This window comes from Schistocerca americana, chromosome 1 (assembly GCF_021461395.2).
Source record: "Schistocerca americana isolate TAMUIC-IGC-003095 chromosome 1, iqSchAmer2.1, whole genome shotgun sequence".
In the NCBI taxonomy this organism is placed as follows: domain Eukaryota; kingdom Metazoa; phylum Arthropoda; class Insecta; order Orthoptera; family Acrididae; genus Schistocerca; species Schistocerca americana.
Window position 1 is genome coordinate 1,229,819,657 of NC_060119.1, and position 13,341 is coordinate 1,229,832,997.

A 13,341-nucleotide genomic window follows, 5' to 3' on the forward strand; every position below is an offset into this window, starting at 1 on the left:
TAGTAAATTAGCTTACTACGCCTATTTTCACTCATTGCTTTCATATGGCATCATATTTTGGGATAATTCATCACTGAGGAATAAAGTATTTATTGCACAGAAGCGTGTTATCAGAATAATAGCTGGAGTCCACCCAAGATCATCCTGCAGACATTTATTTAAGGATCTAGGGATATTCACAGTAGCTTCTCAGTGTATATACTCTCTTATGAAATTTGTTATTAACAACCAAACCCAATTCAAAAGTAATAGCAGTGTGCATAACTACAATAATAGGAGAAAGGACGATCTTTACTATTCAAGATTAAATCTAACTTTGGCACAGAAAGGGGTGAATTATACTGGCACTAAAGTCTTTGGTCACTTACCAAATAGTATCAAAAGTCTGACAGATAACCAACAAGTATTTAAGAAGAAATTAAAAGAATTTCTGAATCACAACTCCTTCTACTCCATGGAGGAATTTTTAGATATAAATTAAGAAAAAAAAGAAAAAAAGACAAAACAAAAATATAAAAAAATATAAAAAATAAAAATAAAAAATAAAGAAAAAAAACACAAAAAAATAAAGTTGTTATATTAACTTAAGTATGTTGTTAAATTAACCTAATTATGTCATGTATTGGAAAATTCGACTCGTTCCACATCATTACGAAATATCGTATTCATGATCCATGGAACTAGTATTAATCTAATCTAATCTAATCTAATCTAGTCCTGGCGAATGATGTGGTGTAATTGTTCTAGTCCAGAGTGGTATTGGATGACGAAGGGTGCGCAACTTTGTAGATGGTTCTCGGGGGTGGTAGGAGGATTCGGGCTGTGTGGGAATATGGCAAGGGAAATCTCTTTACGAACTATGTCTGGGGGATAGTGCCTGTTTGTGGAGGCCTTGGAGATACCCTCAGCACACTAGGTAAAGGGGTTCTTGTCACTGCAAATACGCCATCCCTGTGTGGCCAGGCTGTATGGGAGGAATGACAGCTGTCAAAATGCAGAGAGGGGGCACTGAGGTTGCGAAGAAATGAGGGTAGGATGTCTCGGCCCTGATTCGAGATCATGAAGATTTCATCAATGACCCTGAACCAGACTAGGGGTTTGGCATGTCAGAAGGAGGTGATGAGTGCCTCTTGTAGATGTCCTAGAAATAGGTTGGCATAACAGGGCACCATGCTATTATCCACAGCCATGTTGCAGATTTGTTTGTGTACCTTCTCATCAAAGGAGAAGTAGTTGTGGATTTGGATAAAGTTAGTAAGGTGTATGAGGAATGAGACTTTGGTTTTGGAGTCTGAAGGACATTGGGGAAGATAGTGTTCAATAGTGGCAAGGCTCTGGGCATGAGTGATGTTGGTGTATAGGGAAGTGGTGTCAACAGTGAAGAGCAGGGATACAGATGGGGAAGGAATGGGGATGGTGGAGAGACAGTGCAGAAAATGGTTAGCACCTTTGATGAGGGAGGCTAGATTAAGAGCAATTGGTTGAAGGTGTTGGTCATTGAGGGCCGAAATTCTTTCAGTGGGGGCAGAATAGCTAGCTACAAGAGGCATGCAGGATTGTTGGGTTTGTGGATTTTGGGGAGCAAGTAGACGCTGGGTTTCATATGGGTGAAGAGGGAAATGTATTCAGAGCAAAGGTTCTGTGAAGGGCCTAAGGCTTTAAGCACGGATTTTAGGCTCTGTTGGACTTCTGGGATGGGATCACTCTGGCAGCATTTATAGGTGTAGTAGCCATATAATTAGCGCCTTCCACTAGGTAGTCAACGCAATTCATAATGACAGAGGTAGAATCTGTATCTGCAGAAAGAATGATTAGGTCAAGATTTGTTTTGAGGTTGTGTATGGATGTCCTTACTTCTGCTGAAAGATTGATGTTCTCTGGAAGGGACCCAGGGAAAGATAGTGAGGTCAAGTTGGAGGTAAGGAATTCCTGGAAGATGACTGGGTTATGGTTGGGGAGGGAGGTTTGCAATCGGATTGTGATATGATCTGGAAGAGGCAGGGTTCAGTGTTGGAATTAGGTTGGTTATGATTCGATGGATTGATGGCAAAGAAGTGTTCCTATTGCAGGGATGAGGAGAAGGAGAGTAGGTCTTTGACACATTCAACTTGGTTAAATTTGTGTGTATGACTAAAGGTGAGGCCTTTGGATAGGACTGAAACTTCTGTGCAATTGAGGGTTTTGGTGGAAAGGTTAAAAAGCAGTGTTTGGGAATGTTCCGGTTCTAGATTTGATGGAGTATTGATAGGAAGTTTTGGGGGATGTGGCAAGTTGACAAGATCAGCTAGGCATGGTCTGGGAGCTGTGAGGAGTGATGAGGAGGAACACTGTAGGTAGGATAGGGGTCCCCCAATGTGCCAGTACGATGTTATCAGGTTCCTGGAGAGCAAGGGATTCACTTTCAGACATGTGATGTATGTGATAGGGATTGCACACTAGCATTATCTTGCGGAGGAAGCAGAGGGGTTTCTGGGATGCATGTGCGATGGAGATGTGTTTTTGCATTTCAGGTTTGTGAGGGCCAGGGACTGGCAGAGTCTGAAAACATGAAGGAGGGGTGGAATCCAGAGTGACTTGGAGCAGAAGGATGAAGCAGGGATCCCTTATGACAGTGATAGTGTATCGGAAATGGGACTGATGCAAAAATGGGCAAATGAAGGTATTAGATGGTAGTGAGGGGAGCTGGAGAGCAGAAAAGAAGCGCAAAGATACACAAAAACATGCACAGATGCATAAAAATATGCACAAAGTGTTAAAAATGTGGGAGAAAAGGAACAGTCGAGATATGGTAGTGTGCGTGTGTTGGGATAAAAGATAAGAGAGGGAAGGGGGATGTTTAGGTTGAGATTCACAAGTTTGTGTGGCATGGGTAAGGGGGGGGGGGGGGGGGGGGAGGACGCAATCTCTGGCAGTTCAGCCCGGAATGCATCTGTCATGCTGAACGAAAGTAGCAATTTAATGAGGATGAGGAAGAGGGGTAGGAAGGGACAGTGGGTACAGGTGGGGCGCCCGCCTGGCCAGCTGCGCGGTGTAACGTGCTGCTTCTCGAGTGGGAAGGCATGCCGGTCCCCAGCACAAATCCGCCCAGCAGATTAGTGTCGAGGAGGTCAGGTGTGCCGGCCAGTCTATGGATGGATTTTAAGGCAGTTTTCCATCTGACTCGGTGAATGCAGGCTGGTTCCCATTGTTGCACCTCAGTTACACTATGTTGGCGATTGCTGCACAAACACTGTCTCACTGTACGCATGCACCATAATTACTCTACCATGCAAACATTTGGGGTTACACTTGTCTGGTATGAGATGTTCCCGGGGGGTCCACTGGGGGTCGAACCGCACAATATCCCTGGGTTTGGTGTGGGGTGGCAGTGAGGTGGGTGGACTGCTGTGGCCTGTTGTGGGGTTGTGAACCACTGAGGGCTACGGCGGTACGAAGCCTCTCCATCATTTGTAGGTCCCCAGTTCAATACACAAGCAGAGCAGAGAAGAGTGCTTCTGGCAGTGCATGTAGGGATTAGATGGAGGCACGACAAGGTTCTGCCAGGTGCAGTGTCGACAGGTTGGTGATTGGGGGGGAGGGGAGAATAGGAAAGGAGGAGGGAAGGTGAAATACAGGCAGGTGCATTGGCAGGGAGTGGCCCACAGTGAGGGTGAGAGGACCTGAATTCCCTGCTTCTCTCCTTTCTCGTTCCCCCTCACCTCCATGCCCCACAACCTCCTGAAGCTGCACCTGACAGCTGTCTTATTGTGCCTCCATCTAGTTTCTGCACACCCTGCCAGGCAGCGCTCTCCCCTCCCTCCACCTGCACACTGCTAAGCCTCCATTGCTTCAGCGAAACCATCTGATAATCTGGAGAACTTCATGAATAGATGTAATGCAACCTTACTGATACTGATTAACTTCAGGTCTGTCAGTCCATATTTTGTTGTAACTGAATCGAAAGCTTTCCTTATATTCTGTGGATCTCGAAATCATTGTTGTGTTTACAATTTCATACATGATTTGTAAATGGTTCCTATGGCACAATCTTTTCAGGTGTTGGAACTCAGCAGAAAAAAAAAAGTGTTTATTCTATAGAAGGGTACAATAAAAATATTGTGTAAAGCTGATACACTAACATCTCGCAGAAGTCGCTGTAGGCATGTAGGGATTCTGAACGCAGGTTTAGTACAAACACAAACGTACATACAGGACAAGTTTGAACTCCAGGAGGAAGAGCGCTGCCATTAACACAAACACTGAATATTATATCATATAGAAACATAAATTTTAGGACCCGTCCAGAATGGATAAATACTAAATAACAAATACTTGCTGGTGATGGTGGTGGTAGGGTTTGCACTGGCAAGTCATAGCACGCCACTCAGTGATGCTAACTGCTAGTGCACTGTGTGCAGCACAGCTCATGAGAAGTTTTCATTGGGACTGACTGTAGCACTCTGGATCTAGATCTTGCCAGTGGTCCCCTGTTTGGTATAACAGTCGGAGCCTCACATTTTGGTTGTATTATGAGATCCTTTCCACTATGATGAGCATTGTAGATAGTCTCTCGCATTGAAGCTTTGTAATTGTGGCGTGAGTATTCTGTTTCCGTGAACGAGAAGACCCTACATTGATCTGCACCTCAGGACTGTAGCAGGGCTTCATACAGAAGATGGGGACAATGTCTCTGCACTTTTGTTGTCTTGATGAAGTGTAATATTATTGGACTTCATATATGACCTCCAAAAGCAATGTACAACCAGAGGTTGTGCTGTAGTAACTTTACTGGTAGTACCGTGTTCTACACAAGTGCAAAAAGTCATACCAGGTGTTCTGGCTTGTCTCTTACTGCCTGGCTCTTGGTGTTACAGCAATCTCGGTTCTTCATCTAGGGTCCCTAAGCACCTTGCTTCTTTGGCCCTGGTGATGAGGTGTTTCACTTCATCATCTTGCATATCATCATGTTGAAATGGGAACAGTGAATCCATCTATGTTTCAGTTTCGTGACCATGGAGCAGAAAGAATGGCCTGCAGCTTGTAGTATCTTGCTTTAGTGTGTTATATCCAAATATCACAACAGGGAGTACTGTATCCCCATCTCTCTGTTCAGCTTTAACATACATCAGGAACATAAGTGCCAACATCTTAATAAGCATTCAATGGGGCTGTCCGTCTGTGAGTGGTAGGCAGTTGGCATCCTGTGAGTGCTGATGCAACAAGAAGTTACCTCTAACACTTGTCTTGATTGAAAGACTTTCCACAATCAGCGATCAGCACATGAGGTTCTCTTTCTTTGAAATGGTCTTCCACAAGGAACCTTGCAATTTCTGGAGTTGTGGCAGTGGGCACAGTTTTGCCAACAGTGTAGCCGATATGATAGTCATTGCAGACTGTAATCTGTCGATCCCATTTGTCAATTTTAGGACCTCTCCAAGAGGTCGATTCCATTTTAGTGAATTGGTGCGGCTGCAAGCAGATCAGTGATTGGGCCACTCCTGTTCCATATTTACATAAATGATATGCCCTCTGGTATTACAGGTAGTTCTAAAATATTTCTGTTTGCTGATGACACTAGCTTGGTAATGAAGGATGTTGTGTGTAACACTCGCTCTGTTTCAAACAGTGCAATTCATGGCATAAGCTTGTGGATTGTAGAAAATAAACTAACCCTAAATCACAGAAAGCCTCACATTTTACAGCTTCTAACACACAATTCAACAAAACCTGACATTTTAATTTCACAGAATGGGCATGTGCTTAGTAAAACTGAACAGTTCAAATTTCTAGGTGTTCAGATAGATAGTAAACTGTTGTGGAAAGCCCACATTCAGGATCTTGTTCAAATACTTAATGCTGCCAATTTTACTCTTCAAACGGTATCTGAAGTAAGTGATAGTTCTACACAAAAAGTAGTCTGCATTGCCTATTTTCATTCGGTAATGACATATGGTATTATATTTTGGGGTAGCTCTTCCCATTCTGAAAGGATATTTTTGGCTCAGACACGGGTGGTTTGGACAGTAAGTGGTGTAAGTAAGGAACCTCTTGTTGACCCCTGTTCACGAGTCTGGGTATTTTGACATTGGCGTCTCAATAAATATATTCTTTACTGTCATTTCTTGTTAACAATTTCAGCTTATTCGCAAGAATTAACAGCTTTCACTCAGTTAATATGAAGCAGAATATCCACTCTGCATTTGGATCGCACTTTCTTGACTCTTGTGCAGAAAGGTATGCAGTATATTGCTGCAGGTTGGATTTCTGCCCTCTGGTATTACAGGTAGTTCTAAAATATTTCTGTTTGCTGATGACACTAGCTTGGTAATGAAGGATGTTGTGTGTAACACTCGCTCTGTTTCAAACAGTGCAATTCATGGCATAAGCTTGTGGATTGTAGAAAATAAACTAACGCTAAATCACAGAAAGCCTCACATTTACAGCTTCTAACACACAGTTCAACAATACCTGACATTTTAATTTCACCGAATGGGCATGTGCTTGTAAAACTGAACAGTTCAAATTTCACATCTAGTTCCGCAGGACCAAATTGAGGAGCAAATCTCTGAGGTCACGGAACGTGTAAGTATATGAAGTTACAGCATAAATGTAATAACTGATAAAAAAAATATTTATGAACCCAAAAAAATTACGAGCTGTAAGTTTATGTAAATGTAATCCACAATACAACACAAGAATCAGCGTAATTTTTCAAGGAACTCCTACACATGTGCCTTCAGGGGTGAGTTGTGGCTTCTAGTGCAACATATTGATCCAAAGTTCTCTTTGGCCACATGCAATGCTTATAAACATTGCTGGCATGTAGATTTCTTATGTGAGCCTGAGTAGCTTTCTGCAATTGACAAAAGCTTTACAGGTCAACTGACATCTAGAGTGACAGTTGGGAGCAGTCTCATTGGTGACAGTGGAACAACAATGTTTTCAGCGGTAAACAACTGCCTGAAGCAATTAAGTGTGCTGGTTGGAATAGCCTTATCAATGTGGAGCTCTGATGTTCCCCAGTCTGGCTGCTTGTCATCCCTGCAAGAGGTCCCATAAAGAAAACTGTGTCTACATTCTGCCAAAATGACCAACTTTAACCTTTGTGTTCTTTCATTGATACTTGTTTCTAACAAATATATGTTCCTGGCAACTGGATGTATTTTACATTTGCAACTTTGAGCACAATTCCTTTTGGTCCGTATAACATAGCTTTCTTTAGCTGGCAATGATAAGCATTTGACATTACTGAAAAAGAAGCTCCTGAGTCGACTAGCATGCAGACACGTTGGCCGTCAGTGGATTTCCTGACATCACATGACTGTTAACCATCAAGATTTTCATCTGTGATAGCCTCACCTCCATAAATGGTTGCCTCACTTTGTTCTCCCACATTTAGTGGCTAGGTGAATGGTTGGTCCTCAGTACGGCAATGGAGAACAGCTGACACTTTGCCCCCCGTCCCTCCCACCTCATGCCTGGGTCTGTGTATGGTCTGCTATTCCCAAAATTCTTTTCTCTGCACCAGCATACTGATGTTGCCAGACATAGCGACAGTTGTTATTAAGTTCATAAATCCATCAAGAAGGCTAGGAGAGGTTTTATGTTGGGAAGAGTAGATAAATGGTTTTTAGCATCCTCCGTAGACAATGAGGGACATCATTTTGTTCAACTATGATGGACTTGGAGGAATTATGGGCAAAGTTTAAACTGATAGTAACTAGTGCTCTGGAGAAGTATGTGCCAAGTAAGTGCAAAGATCCACTACAGCTTAATAACAACATTTTAAAATACTGAGAAAGCAGAATTTGTTGCACTCTTGGTTCCAAAAAGGATGCAGACATGTTAGCAGGAAAAAGATAGTAGAAATTCATGCACATATAAAAAGATTGACGTGAGAAGCCTAGAGGAACTTCCACCATCAACATGTTAGCAAAAGCTCTTGCAGAGAACCCAAGAAAATTTCAGTCCTATGTAATTCATTAAGTGCATCAAATGTTTCCAGTCACTTAACAACTACTCTGGCTTGGCAATAGAAGGTAGCAAAAGGAAAGCTGAAGTTTTAAATTTTACATTTAAAAAATGATTCACACTGGAGGATCACACAAATACATCATTATTTGACCATCACACAGCCTTCCGTTTGAAAGACATAGAAACTAGCATCCTTGCCATAAAGAGACAATTAAAGGGTTGAAAACAACATGTATCATGAATTTTGTATGAGAGAGGTATAAGAACAGACCCATGAAATTACAGATACACATCCTTGACATCAGTATGCTGCACAATTCTTGAGCATATTCTGAGTTTGAAAAGCCTCTGTCCACAATTCAGTACAGAATTAAAAAGCATCATTCATGCGAAACTCAGATTGTCCTTTTCTCTCACAATATCCTGCAAATGAGGGCATCAGTATTATGAGAAGCAACGTTGCTGCTCACTGTATAGCAGAGGTGCTGAGTCACAGATAGGCACAACAAAAAGACTCTCACAATGAAAATTAATGCCTTCATCAACAATAGGCACACACACACACACACACACACACACACACACACACACGATTACAGTCTCAGGCAACTACTGCAACCACCAGTGTGGTTTGAGACTGCAGTTTTGTGTGTGTGTGTGTGTGTGTGTGTGTGTGTGTGTGTGTTGTTGATGAAGGCATTAATCGCCAAAAGCTTTAATTGTGAAAGCCTTTTTGTTGTGCCTGTCTGCAACTCAGCATCACCGTTATATGGTGAGTAGCAACTTTCTTTTTCATAATATTGTTACATTCCATCAAGGAGAACATCAGGTAGATTCTGTATTCCTAGCTTTCCATTTGACACAGTGCCTCACTGTAAACTGTTAAAGAAGATCTGAGCATGTGGAATAGGTTCCCAGATATGTGAGTGGTTCTAAGACTTTTTAAGTAATGGAACCTGGCACTTTGTCCTGGATGTCAAGTATTCATCAGGTACAAGGATATCACCAAGAATTCCCCAGGGTAGTGTGATAGGACCCCCTCTTTGTATCTATATACATACATGATCCAACAGATAGGGTGAGCAGCATACTGCTGACGACGCTTCAGTGAATGGGAAAGTGTTGCTGTTATGTGACTGTAGATGGATACAGGATGGCTTAGAATTGCTATTTGGTGTGATCAATGACAGCTTGCTCTGTATGTAGAAAAATGTAAGTTACTGCAGATGAGTAGGGAAAACAACCTTTTAATGTTCAAATATAGTATTATTGGTGTGGTGCTGGACACAGTCACGACAATTAGTAAAGCAGTATAAAATGAAATGAGCACATGAGGTTTGTCATAGGGAAGGTGATTGGTAGATGTTGGTTTATTGGGGCAGTTTTAGAAAAATGTAGCTCATCTATAAAGGAAATTGCATACAGAATACTAGTGCAACCCATTCAACTGCTCTGGTGTTTCCAGATCTACTCCAGGTCAGATTAAAGGAAGACATTGAAGCAGTTCAGAGGAGTGCTACTAGATCTGTTAGTAGTACATTCAGTCAACACACTGGTGCTGTAGAGGTGGTTCTTCAACTCAAATTGGATTCCCTGTAGGGAATGAATGTAGAAAATACTCTTTTCATGAAACACTATTGCAAACATTTAAAGAACTGTCATTTGCAATTTGCTGCAAAATGATTCTACTACCGCCAGTGTACACTTTATATAAGGACCATGAAGATGAGATAAGAAAAACTAGGGTTCGTATGAAGGCATATAGACATTCCTCATTCTGCCTGAAAGTGAAACAAGGAAATGGGACACCATACACCACATGGATTGTGGAGTATGTATGTAGATATAGAACCTGCACAGAGCAGTAGGGCATCTAGCAGCCCCATCATTAAACATTAGCTTGTCAGGGACTATAGAATTCCACAAACCATGTGAATGTTGCTGTGAACATACCTCTGCTAGGATTAAGTCTCAGTCCATGTCTGTGTGCCCCTGAACCTCATATCAGTACAAACAGTTCTTGTGCCACAGGGACCACGTATCAATATTGTCACTTAGCACTTCCATAATGTATTAAATACAGTAGTTAGCAGACTTTGACTCACTGCCATGCAGGGTGATGTGCTGCTCAACCATATTCATTCCCCATCAAGATTTTACCCTGTGGTTTCTAGCAACTGTTCTAATGTTTTTAATGACAAGAATGTGTGACCTTCCCACTTCTCTTATACGAGTCGACTTACTTGGTGTGGTCAGCCAATCTTCTTCTCTGGAAAGCCAGCTTCTGGAATCTCTATAAACTTCTTCTCCAAAGAATGATGCTGGTTACAGGAACCTTAACAATTGCGAAATAATTTGGTTCTCAAAGAATACTTTTCAATAACTACTGGTATATTTGAGCTTCATAAGAACAAAATTCACACTTTGCACAGAAACATTTAACTTCTCGTAAGTAACTCATTTCGTCTCACATCAGAAACAGATTTAAGTCAATTTAGGAAAGCATTGGCTTAACAACCATCTCCCTACTACAAACATATCATAAAATATGTCTTGCCTCCAGCAAGTCCAAGATAAGAGTTTTTTCACAATTCAGAATCTCAATTGTACTTTTGTCACTAACAATAGTCACAATTACAAACCAGCAGAGAATAACACAGAAGTTCCTTGGTGCTGCTATATGCTTTCGTTATGACTTCCGTGGACCGAGCGACAAGTACTTGTTGGTGCCGTTCGACTGCCGTGTCTACTGTCTTCTCACAATAAACTTCGGACCTGCACACACAGACAGTGGATGCGCAGTAGATAGGGTTCCTTTCTCCCACTCACATCTAAAATATCGTGTGTTCGAGACGGTGGAAGGCCGAGTGATTCTAGAATTTGCGCGGAAGTTCTTGAAACACTACTCTGTAAGACATGAACATTGGAATCTACCCTAGTTGGTTCCTGTAACCATCACCAAGATGTAATTAATGGCTTTCCAACTAGCTCTAAGTAGTGTGATCGTCTGCATCTAATGTAATCATCAGAAAACTGTTAACCCACAACCTTCCTTCCATCATCCTTTTACAATTCTAGTTTAGAGGCTGTCCTAACAAAGGAGAGCCCCCACTGCCCTACTCTCTCAAGACATGAAACACATCACTGACACGTGCCATTTATCCGTTCCCCACCAAATCACTCTTGTGACAAATTTTACCCATTTTCTTAGAGAAAACTGGATTTATTGTTGTAGGAATGTGTTTAAGAAAGAATCAATCTATCTACATGGTCTACCTTGTATATCTCTTTGCACTGCACTAGTCAAGTATCATGACTCAATCATTGGTTATGTTTCTGCCACACAGCTCTTCGAATACTTTAGTCGACAGCAATTTTGCATCTGGGATGTGATGCATCAACTAGTATGTATTTTGGTGTGGAGAATCCAAATATACCTTTCAAAATGTTATAGCGTCTACCATTTTTGAGATTTTAAAGGTTTTTATTTTTCGTATTCAGTATTTCGGTTTTTGGTGTTGTTTTGTTTTGATGTTTAATTGTTTGTTTTTTATTTGCAGAGGAGAGCTAGAAGATCACAAATCATCAGTAAATGGTTGGTGTGGTAATCTAGTGGTGTGAAAGAGATCCTCAGTGAGTATTTCCTGTGAAAGATAGTGTAAATTTTTAAACACAAAAACTTACACCAAGAAAAATGGCAACTAATAAATCTCGTTGCTGTCTAAACCACCCCGACAACTTCTGTTATGTGTGTGGGAAATTCACTCCAAAAGCCCAAAGAAAACCAATCACCAATTTGGTAAAGAACACATATAAATTGTATTTTGATTGTCCTGTTGGTGATCAAGATAAAAATTTTGCACCTCATGTTGCCTGCCTAACCTGTACCACAACCTTAACCGAGTGGTTGAAAGGTAAACGAGGAGCCACGCCATTCGCTGTTCTGATGGTGTGGTGTGAGCCTAATGACCATTATTCAGACTGTTACTTCTTTCTTAAAGATATTTTGGGACATTAAAGCAAAAATAGACATAAAATAAAGTATCCAAAAGCATCTTCAGTGAATTTGCCATGGCGAGGGGTTGCCTGTTCCTGTCTGTAACTTGAAAGCCACAGAACCAGACACCATGTCAAGTGAATCAGAAACTATCGAACATATAGAAGAGTACTGCCCTCAATATCATGACACTTTGGCTCAGCTCTTTAATCAAAAGGAATTGAACAATTTGGTTCGCAATCTAAAATTTCCGAAACAGAAGCTGAACTCTTGGGGTAGAGACTGCAACAGCCGAACATTCTAGCCCCAGTGACAAAAATTTCCTGTTTCAGATCAAGAGGTGCTTCCTTTGCTCAATATTTTGATATGCAGAATTCAATGTGTGTGTAGAGATGTCAATGGTCTGATGATGCGGCTAGGTGTACAACATAATCCACAAAATGTTACATCCAGGTATTTCTATGCATTGACTGATACCAACATGTTTTATGTTTTTGTAAAGTGCAAAATTTTTACGTTTCTGAAAATTTAGAATGAGTTTCCATACTCTGCACCACGTTGAAATCTTATCAAGATCTGATTGAATATTTATGCAGCTTCTCTCAGATAGTACTTCATTATAGATAACTGCATCATCTGTAAATACCCTGATGTTACTATTAACATTGTCTGCAAGGCCATTAATACACAACTTGAAAGGCAATGGTCCCAACACACTTCCCTGTGCAACACCTGAAGTTGCTTCTACATCTGAAAATGACTCTCCATCCAAGATAACATGCTGTGTCCTCCCTATCAAAATGTCCTCAATTCAGTCACAAATTTCATTTCACACCCCATACGATCATATTTTTGACAATAAGCGTAAGTGCGATACTGAGTCAAATGCTTTTTGAAAATCAAGAAACACTGCATCTACCTGGTTGCCTTGGTCCAAGCTTTCAGTGTGTCGTGAAAAAAGTGCAAGTGGGGTTTCACATGATTCATGTCTTCGAAACCCATGCTGGTTGGCATTGAGGAGGCCATTCTCTTCAAGATACTTTATTATATTTGAGCTCAGAATATGTTCTAAGATTCTACAACAAATCAAAGTCAAGGATGTTGGATGATAGTTTTGTGGATCACTTCCATTATCCTCCTTGTAGACGGGTGTGACCGGTGCATTTTTCCAGGAACTGGTCAGTTTTTTTGTTCAAGGGATCTATGATAGAGTATAGTTAGAAGAGGGGCTAATTCAGCCACAAATTCAGCATAGAATCTGACAGCGATTCCAGTGGGGCCCGGAGCTGTGTTCAGTTTTAATGATTTCAGCTGTTTCATTCATCCTTTCAGTGGTATGAGGACTAAATTGGTGTAATTCTCCTGGGTTTTTTATTGTAACGGAACATCTG